This window comes from Setaria viridis, chromosome 1, assembly GCF_005286985.2.
Source record: "Setaria viridis chromosome 1, Setaria_viridis_v4.0, whole genome shotgun sequence".
Classification (NCBI taxonomy): Eukaryota; Viridiplantae; Streptophyta; class Magnoliopsida; order Poales; family Poaceae; genus Setaria; species Setaria viridis.
Window position 1 is genome coordinate 21,364,651 of NC_048263.2, and position 26,025 is coordinate 21,390,675.

The 26,025-nt window shown below is 49.0% G+C and overlaps 1 long non-coding RNA gene across 1 annotated transcript; it reads right to left on the minus strand.

Moving 5' to 3' along the window:
* Positions 1-21,832: 21,832 nt before the first annotated feature.
* LOC140222411 (uncharacterized) lies at positions 21,833-23,796 on the minus strand. The gene is made up of 2 exons (XR_011897937.1): positions 23,107-23,796; positions 21,833-22,070 (listed from the first exon to the last, which is right to left on the minus strand). It is a non-coding gene; the product is annotated as an uncharacterized lncRNA (long non-coding RNA).
* Positions 23,797-26,025: the final 2,229 nt, after the last annotated feature.

The window sequence follows — 26,025 nt, forward strand, 5'->3', positions numbered from 1 at the left end:
TTCCACCTCCTCCACTAGGGTTCATGTACTGCTACGACTGTAAGGGTAGTTGCAGGGCTTTTGCTACTGAAACTGTGGGGGTCCAGTCCTCAGCCTTTGAGACGGCCCTGGGCATCCAAACTGCTCCTGACGCTTCCTCTTGTGCCCTTGGAACTCCTCGAACTCTAGCCTCGACTTCTCCACATGGAGTGCCTTGCCCACAAGTGTGTGCAGAGTAGGGCAGTCTTGAGCGGACAAGTGCATCTCTATGCCCTGGTGAAGTCCTTTGCAAAACCAGTACATCTTCTTCTTTTCTATGTTGGAGTCGTCCGGTGCTAACCTTATCAATTCCTAAAACTTGTTGGCGTACTACTGGACTTTCATGTTCCCCATCTTCAAGTTCCAGAATTCATCTGCTGTTGGTGTTTTAGACCGGCAACCCCCCTAGGGATTACCCAAGGTGGTCTTTTGTGCGGTGGGTGTCGTCGAGAATCAAGGAGTCGATGGTGATGCAAGGAACACAATTTAGATAGGTTCAGACCATCGTGTAATACCCTACGTCCTGTGTGTAGATTGTATTGATCTTGTTCTTCGTTCTTTGGAGGGGGTCCCTGCCCGCCCTTATATAGTCAGGGGAGCAAGGTTACAGGGAGGATTGTGCATGAGTCCTAGTCGAGTATGTTTATAGAGTCCTACTCTAACTCGGTAGAGTAGTTTCCTTTTGACATGACTAGTCTTCGGGGAGTCCATGAAGCCTACGCGCCCTGTAGAGTAGTCTTCATTTCTGAGTAGGTTTCGGGTACATTCCCTTGAGTGGGTCCATACAAGTCTTCTGGTGGGCCCGAGGGTGCCTAGCTGACAAGCGTCCGAGTACTTTGTAGTCGAGAGGAACAGTTCCGAGTACTTGAAGATGTCGCCCAAGTTCCTCCTAGTGCTCCTGGAGTACTTCTCATTGAAGGTCAAGTACCGGAGCTGTCGCGTGACTGGAAGGTACTCTTAGCAGTTTCCGATGTTTGCTTTGAGTAGTCTTTGTCTTGAAACTTTTTTATATGGTAGTGCGATGACAATCGCACTCCATGTGGAGTAGCCCCTGAGCCTTAGGCTGAATCGAAGAATCAGGTTCAGGGTCAAACTTGTAATTTTTGCTTCAACTTATCTTAGTCTTCAGAAAAAGAAAACTTTATCTTACGGGTACAGTATACGCGGCCCCCAAGCACTTGGATGACTACTTGTAGTCGGTGAAGGGATAAATGTCTTGGTCAGAGTAGCCGTTGGACACTATATGGTGGTAAATCTAAGTTGTATCTTACCGTTGCTTGATTAACGGGTGGTTTCTGAAAATGTTGCTGATATAATCGGAGGGGCCCAATGCTAATTATTGGCACGCCTGTCGTAGCAGATCTGCAATTTGCGCCCTTTTTGCAACCCTAGCGTCGTTGCTCCTGTTTGTGCCACCGCTGCCATTGTTGCCCCGCCCAATCTTTTGAAGAGAATTCACTGTGGCCTTCTTCACCTCCTTTTTTCCTCAAGATTAGTTGATGCATACCAAGAAGATGGGCAAAAAAATTGAGAAGATCCAGGGGGAGGCTACGACCACCAGCAAGTTGAGATCCAGATCCAAGAAGGGCAAGGAGCCTGAGTTGCCGGTGCCCAAGTGTGGCTCGACGAACCAGACTATGCCGCCGCCTCCTGGGGTCACCTGGCAGCATTTTGTGATGAAGGAACTGGCGGTTCAGGCTTTGGTTGATGCGAAGCTATTCCAACCAAAGGTGGGGCTTGAGTGGAGGCTCGTATATGGGAATGCGTGGAAATTCGAAGAACACCCCAAGGAGACAGTGATGCTGGCTCACTTTGTCGAGAGAGGCCTAGCAGTGCCTACCTGTGACTTCTTCAGAGGTATTCTCAAGTATTATAATCTTCAGTTAGTCCATTTGAATCTGAATGGTGTGCTGCATGTGGCCATCTTTGTACACTTGTGCGAAGTGTACTTGGGTGTTCTACCTAGTCTGGACTTGTTTAGGAAATTGTTTCGGTGTAAACCACAACCCAGTGCGACTAGGATAGAAGTCTTTGGAGGAGCTTGGTTTTAGCTAAGAAACTCGGGTGCATATCTCGAGTATGACCTGCCTGATTCCCACAGCGATTGGAAAAAGAGATGGTTTTATATTGGGAATCATGACCCTATCTTGCCAGTAGTCACCAGCCATGCTCCGAAACATGCGGACAACCGGGTGTCGGAGCCTGAGGATACCTGTGAGATCACTGACTTGTTGTCACAGATTTCTGAGTTGAGATCTTTAGGGTTGACTGGGATCCATGTAGCCACCAGTTTTCTCAAGTGCAGAGTTCAGCCCCTGCAACAACGTGCTAATTGGGGCTTCGAGTACATGGGTTTTGATGACCCATCATGTATGTCCCCTGAAGACGTATCCGATGACGATGTGGAGGCATTGTTGGGTAAGTTCTTCAAGAACTATCAAGGAGTGCTAGTACTCACAGGAGTCCTCCGACAGTTTGACGGTTGGTATGGACCCACAGAGGTATTTTTGCTTCTTTGTTCGGAGATGTAGTCAGTTGATTTTGTTGACTGGTAGTATTTTCCAAGTAACAATGTTGTCTTGTAGTTTGTAGTCCAGGGTGCTGGCTTGTTTCTTGACCACACCTTCCGAGAATAAGGAGGTAGCCGAGGGTAAAAATGAAGATGTGCCTTCCGCTCCTCTAGCTAAGAGACACCGAGTAGTGCAGAAGAAACCTGCTACTCAGCATACTGTGACTGCTTCGAATTTGACCCCCGAGGGGTCGCAAGGTACCAAGGTGTGTAGTCGCGCGTTGTAATTGTTTGAGTACTTTGAGTTTCTTGTTGACTTAGTTGTATTACTCGCAGAATACTGATGATATCAGTCTGTGTGTTGAAAAGGCCGCTGACTTGACTTTTGGCAATGATGAGGCTACTGTCGGTGTTTTAGACCGGCAACCCGCCTAGGGGGTACCCTAGGTGGTCTTTTATGCGGTAAGGATCGTCGAGAATCAAGGAATCAATGGTGATGCAAAGAACACGATTTAGACATCCTGTGTGTTTGTATTGATCTTGGATGAACTGGAGTTGTTCTCTTTGGGGGGGGGGGTCCCTGCCCGCCCTTATATGCACGGGAGGGCAGGGTTACAAGTCCGAGTCCTAGCCGAGTACAATTACAGAGTTCTACTCGGTTATGGCTCGAGTAGTTTTCCATACACATACTTGACTAGTCCGAGTGGGATACGCCTATCCCCTTGTCTTGATCATATCCGAATACGTCCCTTAGTGGGCCATCTAGGGTTTACTCGTGGGCCTGGGATGCATGCCCGACAAGCCCCCGAGTACTTTGTAGTCGTGCGCCACAGTCTCGAGTACTGTGGGCACTATCCGAGTAGTTCGTCGTAGAGGTAGCAGTGTCCGAAGTGCTCGAGTACTATCGCGTGGCTGGAAGGTACTCTTCTTGCTCCTTTGAGTTGCTTCTGTTCCGAGAATTTTTATATGGCAATGCGATGACAATCGCACTCCATATGGAGTAGCCCCCGAGCCTTAGGTTGAGTCGAATAGTCAGGCTTAGGGTCAATCCTGCTTCTTGGCTGTTTTACCCTCGAAAATCTAAAAAAGAAAATTCTGACCATCGGGTACGGTACCCGCAGCCCCCGAGCGCTTAGGCGATTTTTGTCGTTGAAGTGGTCAAAAACCCGTTGGAAAGAGTAGCCATTGGGTGTTTAAGGCAATTAATCTGCTTAAAATCCATCCGTTGCGTAACTGACACTTGGAATCCGTAGGTGGCGGAGATATAACTGGAGGGCCCCCTTTCGGTTAGTTTTACGCCCCACTGCAGCAGATCTGTTTCTCTTCTTCCCCCACCTTTCCGTTCGTGTTTTCCTCCACCATGATTCTCTAGGGCCACCACCGCCGTTACTACTCCTCTGAGAGAGGTTCGAGGTTGAGTGCATTTTGCTGCGAGTGAAGCCGGCGGATGCACACCAAGAAGATGGGGAAGAAACCCGAGAAGGTCCAAGGCAAGGCTCCAACGGCGGGCAAGGTGAAGTCCAAGAAGGGGAAGGAACTGGTGCTGCAGGCGTCGAAGGTGGGGCCAATGAACCAGACTGCGCTGCCGCCACCTGGAGCGACGTGGCAACATTCGGTGATGAAGGAGGAGGCCGTTCAGGCGCTAGTCGATGCCAAGCTTCTGTAGATGAAGGAGGTACTCAAGTGGCGCCCTACTTTTGCGAATGGGTGGCAGTTTGAGGAACACCCCAACGAAACGGTGATGCTTGCGCACTTTGTGGAGAGGGGTTGGCAGTGCCCACCTCCGACTTCTTCAGAGGTATCCTCGAGTACTATAAGCTTCAACTTGTTCACTTGAACCCCAATGATGTACTGCATATGTCAATTTTCGTACACTTCTGCGAAGTTTACTTGGGAGTTCCTCCAAGCCTTGAGCTGTTGAGGAAATTGTTTCGCTGTAAACCTCAGCCCAGTGCACTTAGGACGGAAGTCTTTGGAAGCACCGGGTTCCAACTCAGGAACTCGGGTGCGTATATTGAATACAATTTGACTGACTCCCATGGGAAGTGGAAGAAAAGGTGGTTCTATATTGGGAACCATGATCCTCGCTTGCCGGTGGTTACTGGTCACGCGCCAAAGCATGCGGAGAACTGGGTGAGCGAACTCGAAGATACCCCTGAGCTTGACCATTTGCTACAGTAGATTACCGAGTTGAAAGCACTCGGTCTGACTGGGATTAACGTGGCGGCCAGTTTTCTCAAGAGAAGGGTTCAGCCTCTTCAGAAACGGGATCACTCAGGGGGTGAGTACTCGGGATTTAACGACCCGTCGCGTATGTCCGGTGAGGATATATCCGACGATGATGTGGAGGCACTGCTGGCCAAGTTCTTCAGGAACTATCAAGGAGTACCAGTTATACCTGCATCTCTTTGGCAGTATGATGCTTGGTATGAGCCAGAAGTGGTATGTCCTTGCACTTGAGACTTGTACTATGTGAACTTTTGAACCCTTGTTGTGAGTGTCGACTTGTTTTTGTAGTCCCGTGTTCTTGCCGGCTACTTGGTGCAGTCGGAAGAAGAAGAAACTACTGTTGATGAGTCAGAGGATGAGCCCTCTCCTCCTGTGAAGAAACGCAGAGTAGTCCGCAAGAGGTCTGCTGCTAAGTCTGTTTCGACTTCTCCGCCTGAGAAGTCTCAGGGTGCCAAGGTATGTAGCCGTGTACTCACTTGTAGCATATGGATTTTAACTTGTAATATTTTTTGATCACTTTATCTGCCTCAAAAGGTTGACGACGCGGCACTTGGTGACAATGAGGCTACTTCAGATGAAGTAGTCGCAACCGCACAGGGTGTTGATGTTGCGTCTGTTGAGAAGATGCTAGGGGGGTACCGTCCGTAGATGCTGGAGTAGTCCCCGTGCTAACAGCCCAGACTCCGTTGGCTACCACACTGCCGGTCCCTAATCAGGCAGTCCTGGGTTTGCCTGCTGGAGGAGCAGATGTCGCAAAGGGAATGTCGCCAGTAGTTGCTACTGGTTCTTTGTTGTCTAATGTGATTGCTAGTGGTGAGCTTTCTTTCCCGACTGGTTTTGTTAGTCTGAGAGTACTTCACTGACGAAGTATACAGGTCGTTGGACCTTGTAAGCGTGGCCTGGTTCAGACCGTTCGACTACTATTGCCGTGCTGACGACATGAGTAGTAGCTGATATGTATAGGAGCAAGTCTTCATTTGGAGATAGAGCAGTGAGTACAGGAGGCTTTGATAGAAAGTCTTTGAGTTGCGTCAGTGCCTTGTCTGCCTCTTCTGTCCATTTGAACTTGTCCTGGCATTTGAGAAGCTTAAAGAAGGGTAGTCCCCATTCTCCAAGTCTCGAGATGAACCGATTGAGAGCGGCTATGCAGCCTGTGAGTTTCTGCACATCCTTGATGCTAGCTGGTGCTTGCATGTTTGTGATGGCAGATATTTTTTCCGGGTTGGCCTCAATGCCGCGATGGCTAATGATGAACCCGAGTAACTTGCCAGAAAGTACTCCGAAGATGCACTTAGTAGGATTGAGTTTCCATCGGAAAGCTCTTAGACTAGAGAAAGTTTCCTCCAGATCAGCGATGAGTTCCTCCTGGTTTCTTATTTTGACGACTACATCATCGACATAAGCTTCGACATTGCGGTGAAGTTGCTTTTTGAAGCACATCTGTATAGCTTGTTGATAGGTTGCTCCTGCATTCTTTAGTCCGAAGGACATTATTTTGTAGCAGAAAGCTCCGAAAGGTGTGATGAAAGCTGTTTTGGCTTGATCTTCTTCCTTGAGGCTTATCTGATGATAGCCGGAGTAGCAGTCGAGAAAACATAGTAAAGCGCACCCAGTAGTGGAGTCGACCACTTGGTCGATCCTGGGTAGTTCAAAAAGGTCTTTTGCACAGTGTTTGTTGAGGTCGGTGTAGTTGACGCACATTCTCCACTCGTTGTTTTTCTTACGAACGAGTACGGGATTTGCTAGCTAGTCAGGGTGAAAAACTTCTTTGATGAACCCTGCTGCGAGTAGCTTGGCTAGCTCTTTTTTGATTACTTCTCGTCTGTCTTGAGCAAATCTGCGAAGTCGCTGCTGTTTTGGAGTAGCTTTGGGATCAACATTTAAGGAGTGCTCGATCAGCTCCTTGGGCACACCAGGCATGTCGGCTGGTTTCCAGGCGAAGATGTCGTGGTTAGCCTAAAGCAAACTGACGAGCGCGGATTCCTATTTAGGATCTAGCCCTGTTCCGATCAGGGCTGTCTTGGAAAGGGTCGCCTGTGTGGAGATCGACTGCTTTGAAGTCTTTCTCGCTTGCAGGCTTTACTTTCGTGGACTCCGACTTGTTTTCTGGGATCTCGAGTTCAATTGGATGGAGTTTCTTTGAAGCCGTGAAGACTTGTTGCATGGGGCTAGGCGCTTGAGAAGTCGCGGCGATTTCCATGACTTTGGTGTCGCATTCGTAGGATCGCCGTAGATCTCCCTGTAGCGTTAGTTCTCCCTTGTAGCCTAGCATTTTGAGTACCAAGTAAACGTAGTGTGGTATGGCCATGAACTTGGCGAGTGCTAGCCTTCTGAGTATGGCGTGGTAAGATGTCTCGAAGTCGGTGACTTCAAATCTGATGTACTTGGTACGGTATTGTTCCTTAGTTCCAAGGGTGACTGGGAGGATGACTTGTCCTAGTGGTATAGCTGCGTTTCCAGGTACGATGCCATAGAAGGGTGAATCTGTTCGAGTAAGCATTTCTGTAATGTCGAGGCACTTCTTCCTCAATGTTTTGGCGAAGATAACATTGAGGCCACTTCCACCATCAATGAGTACCTTTGTCAGTTTTGAGCCTACCACAACGGGATCGAGTACTAGAGGGAACCGGCCTGGTTCTGAGAACTTGGTTCATTGGTCCTTCCTGCTGAAGGATCTGGGCACTTCTAACCATTTTAGCGGTGTTGGATCTGTTGGTTCGATGGCCATGATCTCTCTGAGTACCAGTTTGCTAGCTCCCTTGGATGCGGTGCCTGGGATTCCGCCAAAGATGATGTTGATTGTCTTAGAGGCGGTCTGGAAGTCGCCTTCTTCTTCTTCGTCGTTGTGGACTTTGTTCTTGCCCTTATCATTTTTCTTGGTGTACTCTTCAGGGGTGGTGGTGCGGGTAAGTCTTGCATTACTCGACGCATGCTGTAGCAGTCTATTGCCTAGTGTTTGCTAGTCGGGTGCCATGGGCACTGCTTTTTGAGTAGTTCGGTGAAGGTCGACCCTTCATCGTTTTTGCGGGATCCCTTTTTCCCCAAGTTGGTCATGGTAGCATCAGTGTTGTCGGGCTTCCTTTTGCGGTTGTGATTACTCGAAAAGTTGTTTCGAGTATCATTATGTCGAGTTCTATCTTGGTCATTGTTGTTGGTGTTGTCGTGTCCACGGTTGCGGTGGGAGCCGAACCGTTCTCGCTCTTTGTCTTCTTCGTCCGCCCACTGTTGCACCATGACTTTGAGGTCTTTAACGTTAGCTGGTCATCGTCGACCGAAGTCTTGGTATGTTCACCGATCGTAGAGTCCATTCTGGAAGCACTTGATGACGTCTGTTTCTGAAATGTCAACTATTGTTGCCTTCTTTTCGAAGAACCGTCGCAAGTAGTCGCGTAAGGTTTCGCCTTCTTTTTGCTTAATTTGACTCAGGTCGATCTTGTTGCCTAGTCGAGCTGTAGAGCTGGCATAGTTGTTGGTGAAAGCCTTTGTCAGATCTGCCCAAGAGTCTATTGACTTGGGCTTGAGTGACTCGAGCCATGTCAACGGTGCAGGTTCCATGCAGATGGGAAAGTGGATGACTTTGGTGTTGTTATTCCCCCCGGCTGCCTAGACTGCCAAGGAGTAGCATCGTAGCCATTGAATAGGGTCTTGCTTGCCATCATACTTGGTGATTCTTGTTGGCTTGAACTTCTCAGGTAGTCTTGTCTTCATTACCTGATTTGTGAAAGCAGGAAAGTGGTTGTAGTTGTCGACTTCTCGCTCACGCCGACTGTTGAGTATTTCTCATAGATCACTGAAGTTTGACACTTCGTGGTTCTTCCGAGTAGGGCGAATACTTTTTACTGAGTTGGTGCAGCTGACTTCTTCGGCATCCTTCTGGCATATTGGGGCATTTTGTTTACTCGGTCCTTGGCTGTGTTGCCGAGGTTGGTTGACGACTTCGTTGTCATTTCTTTGGATATCATTTTGTTGGATGCAGCACCTCTGCTGCCTTCTTGATGAGTTGTGATGTGAGGAACAGATGGGATTGGTGATTCTTTGTCGAGTAGCTTGTAAGCTTGCTCCATGAGTTACGCGATTAGTCCGTTGCCGTGCTGCACGAGCTGAGCTATGGCTTCATTGTCCCTGTCTTGAGGTATTAACATTGTTAAAAGATTGATAGAAGTGATTGCTGCAAGTGGAGTGGTATGTTCCTGAGCCTGAACTGCGTCAAAAGCTCTTTCAAGGTTTGTGATGGGAATATTTGCAGCCATCGACTGTCGTCGCTCGACTCGAGTAGCATTGCGCATCCTTCTTTGGTTCCTTTGATCGGAGGTTTCATTTTGCGGGGCGTCAGCTGTAGACTCGTCTTTTGAGATGTTGTTGAGTTGTGCTAATCGCCTGGGGGTTCTGTTCTGGCTAGTACTCGGGTTGTTATTTGGAGTAATAACAAAGACTTCCCTATCTGGGTAGTAGCTTCTGGAGCTTGATGTTGCAATCTCTGTGGAACTTTCCTCGCGGTTGGAAGTGAGTGGGACTCCTTCCTAGTATGGGAGGTTGTCTATATGAGCCACAAGGCGTGACTCGTAGTCGCGGGCAAGAAGAGATGGTATCAAACTTGGCCAATGTATGAATCTGCCTTATGATGTTGAAGTTACTACCAGTCCTTGGGCTGGACTAGATAATGGTATCTCTGGAAGATAGACCGAGTTGGGGTCGTCGTCTTCGTCGTTCCTGAGTGTGAGTTGAATTTGAGTAAGGAAATTCTGGTGGGCTTCGGCTGCATTGCGGAGTCCGTTTGGAAACTGTTTTGGAGTCGAAGTTGGTTTGAGAAACGACTGGGACCGACTAGTCCGAACCGAAGTCGAGTCCGACTCGAAGTCGAACTCGAAGTTGTTGACTTTGAAATCTTGGTTTTTTCTGACCAAATCATCCGATTCCTTCTCCTGAGCGTTGATGATCTGGCGCCGGAACGAACCAGCACCATCGGCGATGCAGAGCCAGGATCCAAAAATGAAGGTTGCGCCCACTTCGATGGTGAAGACGGGCTTGATGATTACCGTTGCCTTTGAGTTCGCACTGAGAAACTCGACGAGTGCCCTTACTTGGCGCACCAGCTATCGGTGTTTTAGACTAGCAACCCACGTAGGGGGTACCCTAGGTGGTCTTTTATGCGGTAAGGATCGTCGAGAATCAAGGAATCAATGGTGACGCAAGGAACACGATTTAGACAGGTTCGGGCTGCTAGATCACGTAATACCCTACGTCCTGTGTGTTTGTATTGATGTTGGATGAATTGGAGTTGTTCTCTTTGAGGGGGGTCCCTGCCCGCCCTTATATGCACGGGAGGGCAGGGTTACAAGTCCGAGTCCTAGCTGAGTACAATTACAGAGTTCTACTCGGTTATGGCCCGAGTAGTTTTCCATACACATAGTTGACTAGTCCGAGTGGGATACGCCTATCCCCTTGTCTTTATCATATCCGAGTACATCCCTTAGTGGGCCATCCAGGGTTTACTCGTGGGCCTGGGATGCATGCCCGACAGCTACTTCTCCTGAAGTAGTCATGATTGCTAGAGAAGCAGCTGCAAATGTCATGGCCGTTGAAGAGCTTCCCGTGGAGGAGGCGCCGTTAAACTTAGGGTGAACAGCCCCTGAGTAGGTAGCCCCCGAGCTGGTAGCCCCCAGGCAGGCTACTAACCCAGCTGGTGATGAGACCACGACTTTTGTGGTGGCGGATGCTGTGAAGACACCAGAAGTAGTTGCTGACGCCTCATTGCCTAAGGATGTTACTAGTGGTGAGTACGCGATCTGTTCTGGTAGTCGTGCGTACGTAGTCTCAACCTTGGTTCTTTCAGGACTTGGCGAAAGAGTGGAGGACTTTCCTCCCGTGGCTCCTGTGGAGCCAGTGCCGAGTATCCAGCCGGTGGTAGTCGAAAAGAGGCGTGTTCGTCTGCCACCGCGATCAGCCTGGTAAGGACTTGTGTAGTCTTTTCCTTTGTTTGATGATTTTTGTACTCTGTAGCCGTATGATAATGTTGTGACTTGATCGATCCAGGGATGCCGAAGATATTATTCCCGTTGAGGTGGAGGCGGAGGTTGAGGCTGGTCCGTCGACTACCGTTTCTGAGCCCATAGTCGACTTGACTATGGATGATGCTCTTGAGATCGAAGACGTAAGTCTCGTGGGTGCTACCATGAATATGCTGCAGGAGGTCGTCCGCTCAGAGGAGGGCCTTACAGTCCCCGAGAATTCTGGAGGTGTGCCGCCTACAACGGCTGAAGTTGCGTCGACTGTGAGCGCGACTGGTGCTGATACCCTAGCACTGGTTGTTGCGACAGGAGTAGGTGAAGTCGGCGCAATAGGTATGTTACTGGAGTAGAGGTGCTTTTGAAGGGGAGCTCCCTTATACCCAGTAGCTAACTATGATTTTTTCTTGTCAGGGTATGTTGGTAGTAAAGTGCCGAAGCCTCAAGTCGCCAAGAGCACTGGGGGTCCGGTACTCGAGCTTCCATCGGAGCCAGAGATCAAGAGAGCTATCCAGAGCTTTCAGGTGCGTATAACCCATTTTCTTTGACTAATTATATTTTGACAAGTCTTGATGCTTGTATTGTGTTAGTGTAGGATCTGTATGATAAGGCCCAGAAAAATACTCGGGCTCTTCAGGAGCGTAGTAAAGCCGCACAGCGGGTAGCGCAATTGGATCAAGAGTGTCATCATCTTATGAATTCCCTGAGAGTTCATGAGGAGGCTGCCAAGTCTTTTGCGATTGAAAGGAGCGATCATGAAGTCCTTCAGGAGCGACTGGAGAATTGATATAGATCTTTGAATCAGAGATATCAGGGTGAGTACTCGTGGTTGTTTAGTATGTTTAATTGTAGTCGTAGATTCTAATTTGTGTGTTGTTTGACACAAAGCTCGAAGGCAAGGAGGCTGTTGCAAGTAGCCAACTGATTGACTGGAGACCAGGTAGCCGATGAGGCTGTCCACCTTAGGGCATCACTAGCTGAAACTTGGGCAGCTTACAAGCACGAGAAGGAGAGGAAACATCGGATGGGATTGATGCTGGCATTGGCTATGGTGTCTTGTAGAGGCCATGCTAGAACTATGGAGAAGCTGGAGGGTGATCTTTAAGAGTTGACTAGTGCTGCTCAGGACGTAGTCAACGCTATTGCTCCACCTGAAGATGATGCTGAGCCTCGCTCGCTAGTCGAGAGACTAAGAGGTGCCCCGGGTAGAGTTGCTAGACTATGCAAGAATGTCTGGAAGCAAGTCCTTGTAGTTGTCAAGCCATATGACCTGAGGGCAAACTTGTTGGTGGCTGGAGATGGTATTGCCCGGAACTGCACAGAGGATGCCTATGCATAGTATCTTGAGGAGGCTGAGCCTATTGCGGCAAGAATGACCAAGTTCATATCCTTGGAGGAACACTAGTCATTTAAACTCGTGTTGTATTTTTTGCCGAACACTTGTGGCTGTACTCGAACAATTGTCTTGTAAATCTTGTTCTGTCAGGAAATTTAAATTCTGATTATGATCGATGATCTTTCGTAGTTGGGAAAACAAATCCAAGTAACCGAGTAGTCATAGTATCCAGTGTGGTCTTCAATTATTGGAGTTGCTGATGAGGGTACTATAGCTATTATTGCCTTGTACTTGAGAGGGTGCACGAGTACACTATTCACTTTTGTTCGTTGTGCTCAGTGTGGTCACATGCATGGAGTTAAGTCATCTATCTGACCCTTGTCAGTGTCTCAGGCTATTCATCACGAGCAAGCAGTAACTGCGAGTAGTTGGCAGTTGCAGGCCTTCGGCTATAAATGAGCCCCTGGGTACTCAATCAGGATCATGCCCTTTAGTGTAGTGATGGCTTGCTTTAGGTTGTTGTTGTTTGATAGTAGAGAGCTTCCAATGAGTGTCCCGGTGCTAGAAGATTCCTCGTAGATTAGAGCCACCTTCCCTCCATAGACTCTTACGCTCGTAGGGATAGCCGTGATGCTAGAAGAATCCTCGTAGGAGGGTTTGTCACGTGCCTCATCTTGTAACTCGTGATCCAGCTCAGTTCATGCTGGAACTCGCGAGTGAAGAATGATGAGCTCCGCGGTCTTTATCCGGCTCCCTGATTAGAGGTGGAGGTGTGGCATACGGTAAGGACTTGCGCCTGAAGCTGTCCAGGGAGTAGCTTCGGGGAGTGCACTTTGTCTTCATGGTGCTTTTCTTCCTGATCCTGTGTCAGGTATTCATCCTGTCGCCGTCGAGGGAGCGGCGGTGAAGGAGTACCTGGTGTTCTGGTTATCAGGGGGAGGAACTAGGGTATAGCTGCCTATTACGCAGCTTCCTCGTGTGCATGTCCTGCCTTTTGACACTGCTTGCACCTTGGTAGTCGAGCAGTCGCTAGGCTCGTGTATCGTTGTGATATAGTAAAAGTTTGGGACTTTTGTTCTAACTGCCAGTAGGTAGTTGCTTGTAGTCGTTGTTGTGCAATTGTATTGTATTTTTTATACCCTGACTTCATTGGGTAGTCGATTGTAATCGTGCAGAATTTCGTTAATGCAAAAAGTGCAAGTATGAAATGAAGTGAGTTTGAGTACTCCTTGACTGATGGTTGTGGCAGTCTTGTGCCTTTGAAGAACAACTAGTATCGCAGTCGTGGCTTGTTATCATAAGGGTTGTAGCCCAGTAAGTGAAAATGGCTTTGTGAAACCGCTTAGTCTTGTAGAGACAAGTCGGCAAGAGAGCGTTGAGACTGGTAGAGCTGAAAAGCTTGAGTGGCTGTGAATAACCAACGAGTTGTGATAACTCGAAGAGACTATGAAAATAAGTCGAAGATGGAGTGCTGGGGCTCGCAGAGCTGAAGAGCTCGAGTGGCTGTGAATAGCTGACGAGTTGTGATAACTCGAAGAGACTTGATGGAATCAAGTTGAGAGCGGAGCGCTGGGGCTCGCAGAGCTGAAGAGCTCGAGTGGTTGTGAATAGCCGACGAGTTGTGATAACTCGAATCGACTTGATTCCATCAAGTCGAGAGCGGAGCGTTGGGACTCGCGGAGCTGAAGAGCTCGGGTGGGTGTAAATAGCCAAGCGGAGGCAAAGATAGTGTTTGCCAAAGAACTTTGTTGTTTGATAAAATGTGGGTGAAGACCCGAGTACATGTCCTATAGTCTGCTATAGGTAGTAGCGACACAGATACTCTATATTCCAAGAGTTTGGTACTTCTTCGCCTGAGAGTTCCTGTAGTCGGTACGATCCAGGCCCTGTGGCCTTGGATATGATGTAGGGACCTTCCCATGGCGAGTTGAGTTTGTGCAGCCTTGATGTGTCTTGAATACGTTTGAGGACCATGTCACCCAAGTTGAAGGAATGTTCCTTGACATTATGATCGTGATAGCGTCGTAGCCCATCGAGATATCTGGCTGACTGAACCAGTGCTGCACATCTTGTTTCTTCCAGACTGTCCAGGTCTAGGCGCCTTGTTTCCTCTGGTACTCCTTCATCATACTGGTCAACTGCGGGAGATTGCCACATGACGTCTGCAGGGAGGATGGCCTTTGACCCATATACGAGGATGTAGGGAGAGTACCTGGTAGGCTTGCATGGTTGAGTGCGTAGTTCCCAAAGAACATTAGGTAGTTCTTTGAGCCATTTGCCTCCTTTCGTGTTGCCAATGTCATGCAGCCTTTTCTTGAGAGCTTTGAGTAACATGCCGTTGGCACCCTCGACTTGGTCGTTGGCCCTTGGGTGAGTGATGGAGACGTATCGTATGTCAATTCCTCTATCCTTGCAGTATTCCCAGAAGTCATGATTGTTGAAGTTGGATCCCAAATTAGTGATGATCCTGTTGGGGAAGCCGTAGCGATGTATGATCTCGTCCAAGAAGTTGAGGACTCGGTCGGCCTTGGGGCAAGTGATGGGTTTGACTTTGATCCATTGGGTGAACTTGTCAACGGCTACGAGTACTCGATTGAACCCTCCTGGTGCAGTTGGGAGTGGACCAATCATCTCAAGCCCCCAGCATGCGAAGGGCCATGTTAGAGGTATTGTGATGAGCTTGTAGGCGGGGACATGTTGTTGCTTGGTGAAGAATTGGCAGCCTTGGCATCTACGAACTAGCTATTTTGCGTCGGCCAGTGCCATGGGCCAGTAGAAGCCTGCTCTAAAAGCTTTGCCTACAATTGTTTATGAAGAGGCATGATTACCACATATTCCTTTGTGTATTTCTTCCAAGATTTTTTAACCTTCTTCTCGGGTGACACATTTCATGAGTATTTCTGAAGATGCGCTCCTTCTATAGAGCTTGTCTCCAACTAGAACGTAGCTCTTGCCTCGCCGCGAGACTTGTTCAGCTTGGTCTTTTTCGGAGGGTAGCTCTTGTTCTTTGATGTAGTCGATGAACGGTGATCTCCAGTCAACTTCGATCATCATGATCTCTAGGTTGGGTTCTGGTGGTTTTGTGTCAGTAGTTGTTGGAGTGGCTTGTTCTGGTATGGAAGGCTTGCGAAGCTCGTGTACAAAAACGCATGCTGGAACTTCTGCACGGGTTGAGCCCATTTTTTATAACACATCAGCATCTACGTTGTTGTCGCGGATGACATGGTGAAACCCCAGGCCTGAGAACTTGTTTTCTAACTTGCGAACTTCCTTGCAGTAGGCGTCCATATTTTCCTTGTTGCGATCCCACTCATCATTGACTTGGTTAATGATGACTAGCAAGTCACCATTTAATAGTAGTCTTTTGATACCGAGTGATATTACGAGACGAAGGATTTCACAGAGCGGGAAGTCGGTGATGACGGATATGCTGTGTTCTTGAAAGTAGTGTCTCAGGTTTCGTGAAGTGAACAAGATTGCGTAGAGTAGCTTCTGCACCGGTGGGTACCGAGTTTTGGAGTCCGAGAGTACTTCACTGACAAAGTAGATGGGTCTCTTGACTTTGTAGACGTGGCCTGGTTCAGACCTTTCGATGGCTTTGAAGTCCTTCTCGCTTGCTGGTTTCACTTTAGTCGATCCCGACTTGTTTTCTGGGATCTCGAGTTCTATAGGGTTGAGTTTCTTTGATGCTGTGAAGACTTGTTGCATGGGATTGGGTGCTTGAGAAGTCGCTGCGATTTTAACAGCTCCCGTGTCGCACTCGTACGATCGCCTCAAGTCTCCACGTAGTGTCAACTCACCCTTAGATCCTGGCATCTTGAGTACCAGGTAGACGTAGTGTGGTATAGCCATGAATTTGGCCAAGGCTGGTCTTCCGAGTATGGCGTGGTAAGAAGTTTCAAAGTCGGCAACCTCAAACTGATGTACTAGGTTTGGTAATGTTCCTTGGTGCTGAAAGTGACTGGTAGGACAACTTGTCCTCAAGGTATGACAGCATTTCCTGGGACAATTCCGTAAAATGGTGAGTCCGTTGGAGTAAGCATGTCTGTGATGTCGAGGCACATTTTCCTTAGTGTTTTGGCAAAAATGATGTTGAGTCCACTTCCGCCATCAATGAGTACTTTGGTAAGTCTTGAGCCTATGATGACGGGATCAAGTACAAGAGGGAATCGGCCTGGTTCTAAGAAACTTGTCCATTGGTGCTTTGTGCTTAAAGTTATGAGCACCTCAGACCATTTGAGCGGTGTAGGAGCTACTGGCTCGATAGCCATAATCTCTCTAAGTACTAGCTTATTGGACCATTTGGACGCGGTACCTGGAATTCCACCAAAAATGACGTTGACCGTCTTAGAGGCAGTTTGGAACTCACCTTCACCTTTGTTAGCTTCGTTGACCTTGCCTTTACCCTTGTCCTTCTTCTGACCAATGTCTTCGGGAGGGGGTGGTGCGGGTAATTCTTGCATTACTCATCGCATGTTGTAGTAATTAATGGCCGAGTGTTTGTTGTTTGGATGCCATGGGCATTGCTTCTTGAGTAACTCAGTGAAGGAGGGCCCATCATTGCGTTTGTGTGACCCTTTCTTGCTTGAATTGGACATAGTCGCGACAGTGTTGTCGGGTTTGCGCTTGCAGTTCTGATTACCCGAGTAGTTGTTTCAAGTATCATTGTTGCGGTTTCTGTCTTGTTCATGATTGTTGTTATTGTTGTCACGACCGTGGTTGTGATGAGAGCCGAATCTCTCACGCTCTTTGTCTTCTTCATCTGTTCATTGTTGTACCATGATTTTGAGATCTTTGATGGTGGTTGGACGATGTCTGCCGAAGTCTTGGTATGTTTGACGATCATAGAGGCCATTTTTAAAGCACTCGATGACGTCTGCTTCTGAAATGTTGACTATTGTAGCCTTCTTTTCAAAGAAATGGCATAGGTAGTCGCGAAGTGTCTCGCTTTCTTTCTGTTTGACTTGGCTTAGGTCAATTTTGTTTCCTGGGCGGGACATGGAGCCCGCGTAATTATTAGTGAAAGCCTTCGTCAAGTCTTCCCAAGAATCGATTGACTTGGGCTTGAGTGACTTGAGCCATATTAACAGCGCGGGTTCCATGCATATGGGGAAGTAAATGACCTTTGTGTCATCATTACCCTCAGTTGTTTGAACTGCTAGTGAGTAGCATCGTAGCCATTGGACTGGATCTTGGTTGCCATCATACTTGGTGATCCCCGTCGGCTTGAACTTCTCGGGTAGTTTAGTCTTCATTAACCGTGTGGTGAAAGCGGGGAATTGGTCATAGTCATTGGCTTCACGTTCATGTTCGTGGTGACGGTTGTTATTGATTACCTCTCTTAGGTCGCTGAAGATTGAGGCTTCACGATCAGCACTGCAGTGGCGAGGGCTTTTTACTGAATTGGTGCAGCTAACCTCTCCTGCGTCCCTGTTTTGCCTTGGGCCTCGCATTCATCTCTACTTTGCCTTCGGCTGTGTTGTCTCGGCTATTTGACTACTTCGTTACTGTTTCTTGGATCCTTGCGATTGCCACCGTGGACTGCAACAGCTCTGCTACCATCCTGGTGGGCCGAGTTGCAAGGGATAAATAGGATTGGCGATTCCTTGTCGAGTAATTTGTAAGCTTGTTTTGCGAGTTGTGCTATTAACTCGTTGCCCCTTTCTGCGAGTTGTGCTGTTAACTCGTTATCTCTGTCATGAGGTATGAGAGTTGATATGAGATTGATCGAGGCAATTGCTGCGAGTGGAGTGTTGTGTTCTCGAGCTTACACTGCATCGAATGCTCTTTCGAGGTTCACGATGGGAATGTTCGTAGCTAGTAGTTGGCGACAATCTGCTTGGGCAGCATTGCATGCCTTTCTTTGATTTCTCTGTTCAGAGGTTTCATCTTGCGGGGCGTTAGTTGACGATTCATCTTGTGAGACGTTGTCGAGTTGTCCAACCCGTCGAGGAGTTTTTTGGTGGCTGGCACCTGCATCGTTGTTTGGTGACATGATGACAAAGATTTCTCTGTCCGGGTAGTAGCTTCTCCATAGTGCTTCCTTCTTCGCAGGTTGAAGTAAGCGGCATACCCTCTTGATATAGGATGTTGTCTATGTGAGCGACAAGGCGCGACTCGTAATCTTGGGCAAGGAACGATGGCTTCATCCTAGGTCGATAAACGAATCTGCCTTGCGGAGTTGAAGTAATTACCAAGCCTTGAGCTGGGCCTGACAAAGTGATCTCTTGGAAGGAGTCTGAATCGTAGTCGTAGTCCTTAGCTGTCTCTAGTCCGGATTGGACTCGAGTAAGGAATTCTTGGTGGACCGCGGCTGCGTTGCGGAGTCCATGTAGGAATTGACTTCGAGTTGAAGTTAATTTCCGAGATGACTTGGATGTGAGCCTATGTGGGCTAGTCCGAATCGAGGTCAAGTCTGAGCCGTAGTCGAACTCGATGACATTGACATTGAAATTTTGGATTTTCTTGACGAAATTCTCTGCTTCTTCATGAAGAAAGTTTCCATCGAGATGCTTCCTTTCCTAGTTTCCGATGATGCAGTTGAAAGGATCCAGTGCCATCAACAATGCAAAGTTAGGAGCCGAAGATGAAGGTTGCGCCCGCCTCAATGGCAAACGCAGGCTTGATGACGACTGTTGCCATCGATCTCACGCGGAGAAACTCGGCAACCTCCCCTACCTGGCGTGCCAGCTATCGGTGTTTTAGACTGGCAACCCACCTAGGGAGGACCTAAGGTGGTCTTTTGTGCGGTGGGTGTCGTTGAGAATCAAGGAGTTGATGGTGACGCAAGGAACACGATTTAGATAGGTTCGGGCCACTAGATCGCGTAATACCCTAGGTCCTGTGTGTAGATTGTATTGATCTTGTTCTTCGTTCTCTGGAGTGGGTCCCTGCCTGCCCTTATATAGTCAGGGGAGCAGGGTTACAGGGTGGATTGTGCATGAGTCCTAGTCGAGTACGTTTACAGAGTCCTACTCTAACTCGGTAGAGTAGTTTCCTTTTGACCCAATTAGTCTTACGGGAGTCCATGAAGCCTACGTGCCCTGTAGAGCCGTCTTCATGTCCGAGTAGGTTCCGGTTATGTTCCCTTGAGTGGGTCCATACAAGTCTTCTGGTGGGCCTGGGGCTGCCTAGCCGACATCTGCCTTCCAATCCATGACTGCTTCTGGGATATGGTGGTTGCAAAATGCTGCATTGAACTCATCCCACGTGATGTGCGCTGGATCTGCATGAGAGTCACAGAAGCTGTCCCACCAAGCACGTGATGTCCTGATAAGCTGGTGGGTGGCCAGCGCCACACACTCCTCCTTTGTACAATCAGTCAGGTCCAGATTCTTCTCGATCTCCCTTAGCCAGTCATCTGTGTCCAGTGGGTTGTCAGAGTTCTCGAAAGTGGGTGGACGAAGCTTGGTGAATCCTTTAACTTTCCTTTGAAAAGACTCAATTGTTGGGTTCCTACGCTGTCCTCCCTACTGGTTGTACTGGAGCAAAGCATCAGCCATGGTCTGCATCAGCTGCGTCTGAACTGCCATCACCTCTGCAAGGTTAGGTGGCGGCGGTGCCTGTTGGTCCTCTGCACCTCCAGCATTCATGTTCTGCTCCTGCTCCTCCTGACCCTCCTGGTGAACCTCTCCTTCAGTGTCAGCTACGTCTCCCTGTACCTCCATCTCTGGGACACAACCACCATGTCCTCCGCGGTGACCTCCACGAAGTTCACCTCGGGGAGCATGACCTCCACTGTGACCACAACCTCTACCGGGGTTAGGCCCTTCCTCGTTAGCTGCCTCTTCGAAACGGTGCAGCAACCGTCCTGACCTCCTCAAATCCGACATCTGTTCCAAATGAGATCATAATCAGTGGTTACTCTCAAGAAATTAGATAGGGGGTTAATTAAATTATTAAGAGAAATATAAAGATAAAGCACACAAATAATTTCACACAGACAATAAGAAGCATAAGAACCATAAAATCCATGAAACTCCATATCACTCATGCAAAGGCACCATACAAAAGGGGTGCATCTCGAGGTCTACAACAAAAATCTTCAAGATTACACGAGGATCATCATACTACTACATGGGTGGTAGTCTCTAATGCTAAACATCATGGTCAGCCTAACTCAAACCTAGCACTAGATCAGAAGCAGTCCACTCAGTCAGAGCACGGGAAGTCGTCATTGTTCACGTCTCCATTTCCAGGGTGGTACTCAGGAGCAGGGCCTCTCAACGGACCTGACTCGTTGTCCAAGTACACTGGCAGCTCCAGAAGGTCTCCTTCATACAGTTGTGAGAGTGTAGACAGCGCTCGGGTCATCTCCTCCGTAGCAACCCTAGCTGGTGGGTGCAGCACCTGGGAGCACAATCTGATAGGTGGTAGCGCAAAGCTCTCCACATGTGGCTCCCTCCTGTACTCGACCGAAATCCACGCACTCAACTCCTCCAACTCCATCACCCTCTTGCGGTTAGAATGCTCCCACGTGAGCTGAAGTGTCTCTGCCAAGTCTCTGTTGTTGTAGCAGTGTGAACCAAGGTGGACTAGGTTGTAGTAGTTTATGTGCTAGCGGTGGTGAAGCTGCTCAATGACTCCGTTCTTAGTGACCAATGCGGCGTCAAAGGTGGCAACCAGCTCCACCTTCTCCTTGAGCAACGCATTCTTCTCATCTATTATCTTGTCCCTGGACCTCAGTGCCTCCTCCATACGAACAATCCTCACCTCCAGAGTAGCAATCCTCCTCAGTGCCTCCTTCATACGAACAATCCTCGGCTCCAGAGTAGTAATCCTCAACGAGTCCTTCTCGTCGTAAGGGTCCGATGCAGCGTCGATCTCGTGCTGCAAGAGAAAGTTTGTCCTGGTTAGTGAAGTCAAGCTTCGCTTGAGTCCCACTATCTATCCCTGAAGCATGGAGTTGGTCCAGATGCTATTGTCCCAACCCTTGCGAAGGATCTCCATCTCTCTGTCGTACCATTTAGCGCCAAGTCCTAATCATGAATGCAGTGGGAGGCCACTCTGAACTTCTCGTCGGGCTCTGTGTAGGCATCCTCATAGTACTCACGGGCTGAGGTCTCAACTTCCCCGGGTCCGCAACACGCCCTGGGCAGGCAGCGGTAGGGAGTCTGTGCCAATATGTCATGAAGTTGCACATGCACCTCTCGCACGGCTCTCCTGGTGGCAGTCGGTGAGCCTCTAATGCTGAAAGCTCAAATGCAAACACCACAACCTCCTCTAACTTGAGCACCTTGGGGTCTGCGGGCACTGTCAGCTTCACCTCGGTGGGTACGGAGTCCACATTGCCCCTCATGCGGCCCTCGTAGAGCATGCCCTAAGTGCAAACTCTAGCTCTCTCCAAGCACGCGTTGAGGAGAGTGCAAAAGCCTCTGTAGTGCACTCTATCTCCAGAAAACGTGCGCCATCCCTCGGTTGTCATCTGTAACACGTAGTTAAGGGTTGTTAGAAAGTTGTATAAGTCAGAGAAGACAAGGTAATAATAGTAATCATTCAAGGATTTGTATAGCATTCAAGGGGTATATACTCAGTTCAAGGGTAATTGAGGCTTCCTAAACTAACGTCCATTGCTATGGATCGTCCTATGGTCAAGTATGGCTCTGATACTAGCTGAAACGGACCCAAATTTTCATTTCTAAAAATTCAAGCCTATGCACCTCGGTGACAGTGCCAGGATGGCTATCACATGCGAATTCTTGTCTCAGATAGTACAAATCCATACTAACATAGAAATAGAAAGAGTAACAGAGTACAAATATCATAGATAACATGAGTAACGAGTACATCTCAGCAGCACATGCTGGTACAAGTCCATCTGGATTGAATCAAGAAAGGTAAACATCTACGCAGTGGAAACATAAGCTATGGCAAACTCCATCTCCAGAGGTGACTCGAACGAAGAATGGTTCCTAGTCTTCCCAACCGTCATTGTCGAAGTCGTCGTCAGGCTCCGACCCTAAAAAGCCACCATCTACCCGAGAAGCGGGTAGGCCATGTCAACTCCCAAAAGCAGCAAGCCAAGAAAATGGGGGAATTATACTATATGCATGAGTAAAACCTATATATGGTTGTAGGGGTTTATGCAGTAGCAGTAATCAAGGAAGCAGCAAAGCAACATCATCTCCGAGGTTAACACCTCAAACAAGGAAGTCGACACAAATCACTGGACAAATGTACCCACACGGATGGAGCCTGAACGGGAGCGATCCGTCCAAACCCCACCTAACAGCCGGAGCCCTAGTAAGTGGATAGCTCTCTCCTGTTTCCTCAAGTTTGGAACCATCCTTAGCTGTAGGGTACGCCGTCACCAGTGAGGACCTCAAAGCTGTGAAACCTACCCACATTAGGGTGCAGTTTGGTCAGAGCAGGCCAACACCTCAAACTCCTTACACGATCCTCCAATCTGCCTACAGGCATAGCACTATCCACTACTAGTCTCGAACCGAACCCTGCCCATAACGTAAGTGAGTGGTAAGTACGAAAATAGCTGCTGTGACTGGTGGCAAATTGACTCGGTCCTTAAGCGGTTGAGAGCAAGCACTCTACCAACAAGTATGTGCCGAAGCACCTGCAACGGACAAGTACGCCACCTGCTCCTCAGTAACAAACAAGGTACCCAACACAGGTGCGGGGTATAGAGAGAGTCTAAAAAGCTCTCTCCCAGCAAGGCACTCCTCAGTACCAACCATGGCTCGCTCCTGCCAAGAACACATTAAGGAGTCACACTCACCCAAAACACACGCGAGAGTGTTGAAGGAATCCCAACACCAAATCCATGGCAAATGCCCATCCATAACTCAAAAGTATGTATAAGGATATATGAGCGGTAGACTAGCTAGGGGTCTGTAGATAGTTGACAAAAGTAGGTAAATAAGGAAAACAGGATAAACAATTATCAAGACATGGCTAAAAATATTGGCTATGCAATCCATCATCATCAAGCAACTTAATTAAAGTGCTAGCAACTAAGCATGCATAGGATCTATATGATTGGAAGGACATGACACCTTTTCCGTAGTTGATTGGATCCTCCTCGGCATAGTCGGGGTCCTGAAGGTCTTCCTGGTCATAGCTCGGGTCTAAACAGAACAAGATACGATGAAACGTAAATTAAACGGCATTACATCTAGGCAAAAACTCCAAGAAATCCAAATTTAGAAGATCCAAATAACACCAAACTAGCTACAAACAGCACGGCTCGATTTTAAAAATTTAATGCAACTGGTGTCATATTTTTCGGAGTTAAAATGAATTAGTTAAGAATTTTTAAAGATTAAAGGATTTATTTAATTATTTAATAATTTCAGAAAATATTTATTAAAAGGGGTGGCACGTGTCAGCTTGTGATTGGTCCACATGGTAGCACAAGGGCGTGCCACGTGTCTCCCTGACGGCAGCGTTGACTGGTCAACGATCAACAGTGGGCCCCCACGGGTTAGCTTGTTAGTGAGCCCCATAGGTGGGCCCGTCTTGCCATGTTAGCACCACATGGCACCTACGTGGCAGCCACGTGGGCCACAGCGGTGGTGCTGAGTGGCGTGTGCGTGCAAAGGCGGCCGATGGCGCGCGGTGACCGCGCCCACGGCGTCGCGACATGGTGTCATGTCGTGTGCGGTGTGCGGCTAGAGCACGGCGGCGAACGGCGCCAGCGGCCGGTGAGTGCACGGCCGCAAGCAAGCGCGGTGCGCGGCCGGCACTCAGCCCCCAGCCTTGCACCAGTAGGCACGTGGTGCAGGCGGGCACGAGTGCGTGCGCATGGGCGCGCGGTCCCGAGGCTGCCCCCAGCCGCGGCACGGCGCGGTAGCGCATGGCCCCCGGCAGCCAATGGCGAGCTAAGCGGTGGTGGCCTAAGCTCTACGACTACGGCTATGGGTAGGGAAGCAAGAGAGAGGGAAGGAAGGCGAGCTCACGGGGGCAGAGAATGGGCGGCGGTGGCTCGTGCGGCTCCAGCTTCACGGGCAGCGGTGCTCGGGCGGTGGCAGCTTCGGCTCCTAGGCGACCTCCTCCTCCTACTCCCTTCTCTTCATCTCCTCCTCCTCCTTCTTCTTCTCCTACCCCTCCTCTTCTCCTCTTTTTCTTCCTCCCCCACTTCTTCCCCTTTCCCTCAGCTCCTCCCTCTTCTCACTGGTGGTGTCGGTGGGGGGGGGGGGGGCGAAGGCTTGGGATGGCGAGGGAGGTGCCCGGGGCTCTCTATTTATAGCCCAAGGCTGGCTAGGGTTTGCGCGGCAGGGCACCATTGACAAGCACCGTCGATCCTCGACGGGCGAGCTCGAGGCGGCGTGGCGCCTATCGGACGGCGCCGTACTGGGGTTCCGGGGTGCGGCGCAGGGGCAACACGGTCCTTTCCCCCACGATGGAAGCCTCCGGAAGCTCACGGGCATGGTAGTGCGTGGTCATGTGGCCGGTGGGTGCTCACGCACCGCGGGCGTGCTGCGGTTGGGGAAGCAAGAGGAACAGGTCCATGATCATTCTTGAAGATGCGTGGTTGCCGCAGATGCCTTTGTGAATCTCCTCCAGTATGTCCTTGCCATCTTCGCGTGAGACGCACTTCATTAGTACTCTTGATGACGTGCCTCATCTATAGAGTTTGTCCCTAACTAAAACATAGTTCTTGCCGCACCAAGAGACTTGCTCTGCTTCTGTCTTGTCGGGAGGCAACTTGTGCTCCTTAATGTAGTCGATGAAGGGTACTCGCCAGTCTACGTCGATCATCCTAACCTCCTGGTATGGCTCATTATTGCATCGATCGGTGATTTTTGAAGGTGCCGGCTCCACTATGGATGGCTTGTGTAGTTCGTGGACGAAGACCCTAGCTAGAACTTGAGGATGAGTTGATCCGAGCTTGGATAAGACGTCGACGCCCTCAAGCTTGAGTGATCCGTCGAAGTACATGACCCAATGTTCTGGGCATTCTGCTGGTGCAGGTACTTGATTTTCCCGCCATTCTACCATGAAATCGACTAGTGGTTGCGACTTGATGGCAGTCCTTGGTTTGAATTCCAGGGACAAGGCTCTGAGTTCTACTACCCACTTGGAGATCCATCATGTTGCATCTCTGTTGTGAAGTATGTCTCCTAAGGGGAAGTCTGTGATGATGGAGATGTTGTGTTCCTGGAAGTAGTGTTGTAGCTTCCGTGAGGTGGGTAGTATTGCATATAGCAACTTCTACTACTGGCGGGTACCTAGTTCTGGAGTATGATAGCACCTCACTGATGAAGTAGACGGGCCTTTGTACTTTATATACATGGCCTGGTTCTGGCCTTTTGACCATGATCGCCGTGCTGACGACATTAGTAGTCGCGGAGATGTAGAGCAACAAGTTTTCACTGGGAGTAGGCGTCGTGAGGACCGGTGGATTCGATAAGAAATTCTTCAACTGTTGAAGGGCTTGTTGCGCCTCCTCGGTCCACTGGAATTTTGTTGCTGCTTGAGTAGTTTGAAGAAGGGTAGTCCCCTTTCTCCAAGTCTTGAGATGAATCTGTTGAGGGCCGCCATACATCTAGTCAGCTTATGGACATCCTTGATGCACAATTGAGCGTGCAAGTTGGTGATGGTGGCGACCTTTTTGGGATTAGCCTCGATCCCTCAATGACTGATGATGAACTCGAGTAGTTTTCCGGAGGGTACATTGAACACACACTTTGTTGGGTTCAGTTTCCACTAGTATGCTCGCAGGCTTGCGAAGGTTTCTTCGAGATCCGCAATGAAGTCTTTGTGATTTCTGGTCTTTATGACCACGTCATCCATGTATGCCTCTATGTTGCGGTGTATTTGGTCTTTGAAGCACTCTTGGATGGCTTGTTGGTATGTGGTGCTTGCGTTCTTCAACCCGAAGGACATTGTGGTGTAACAGAAAGCTCCGTACGGGGTGATGAACACAGTCTTGATTTGGTCTTCTTACTTGAGTGCTATTTGGTGATACCCTG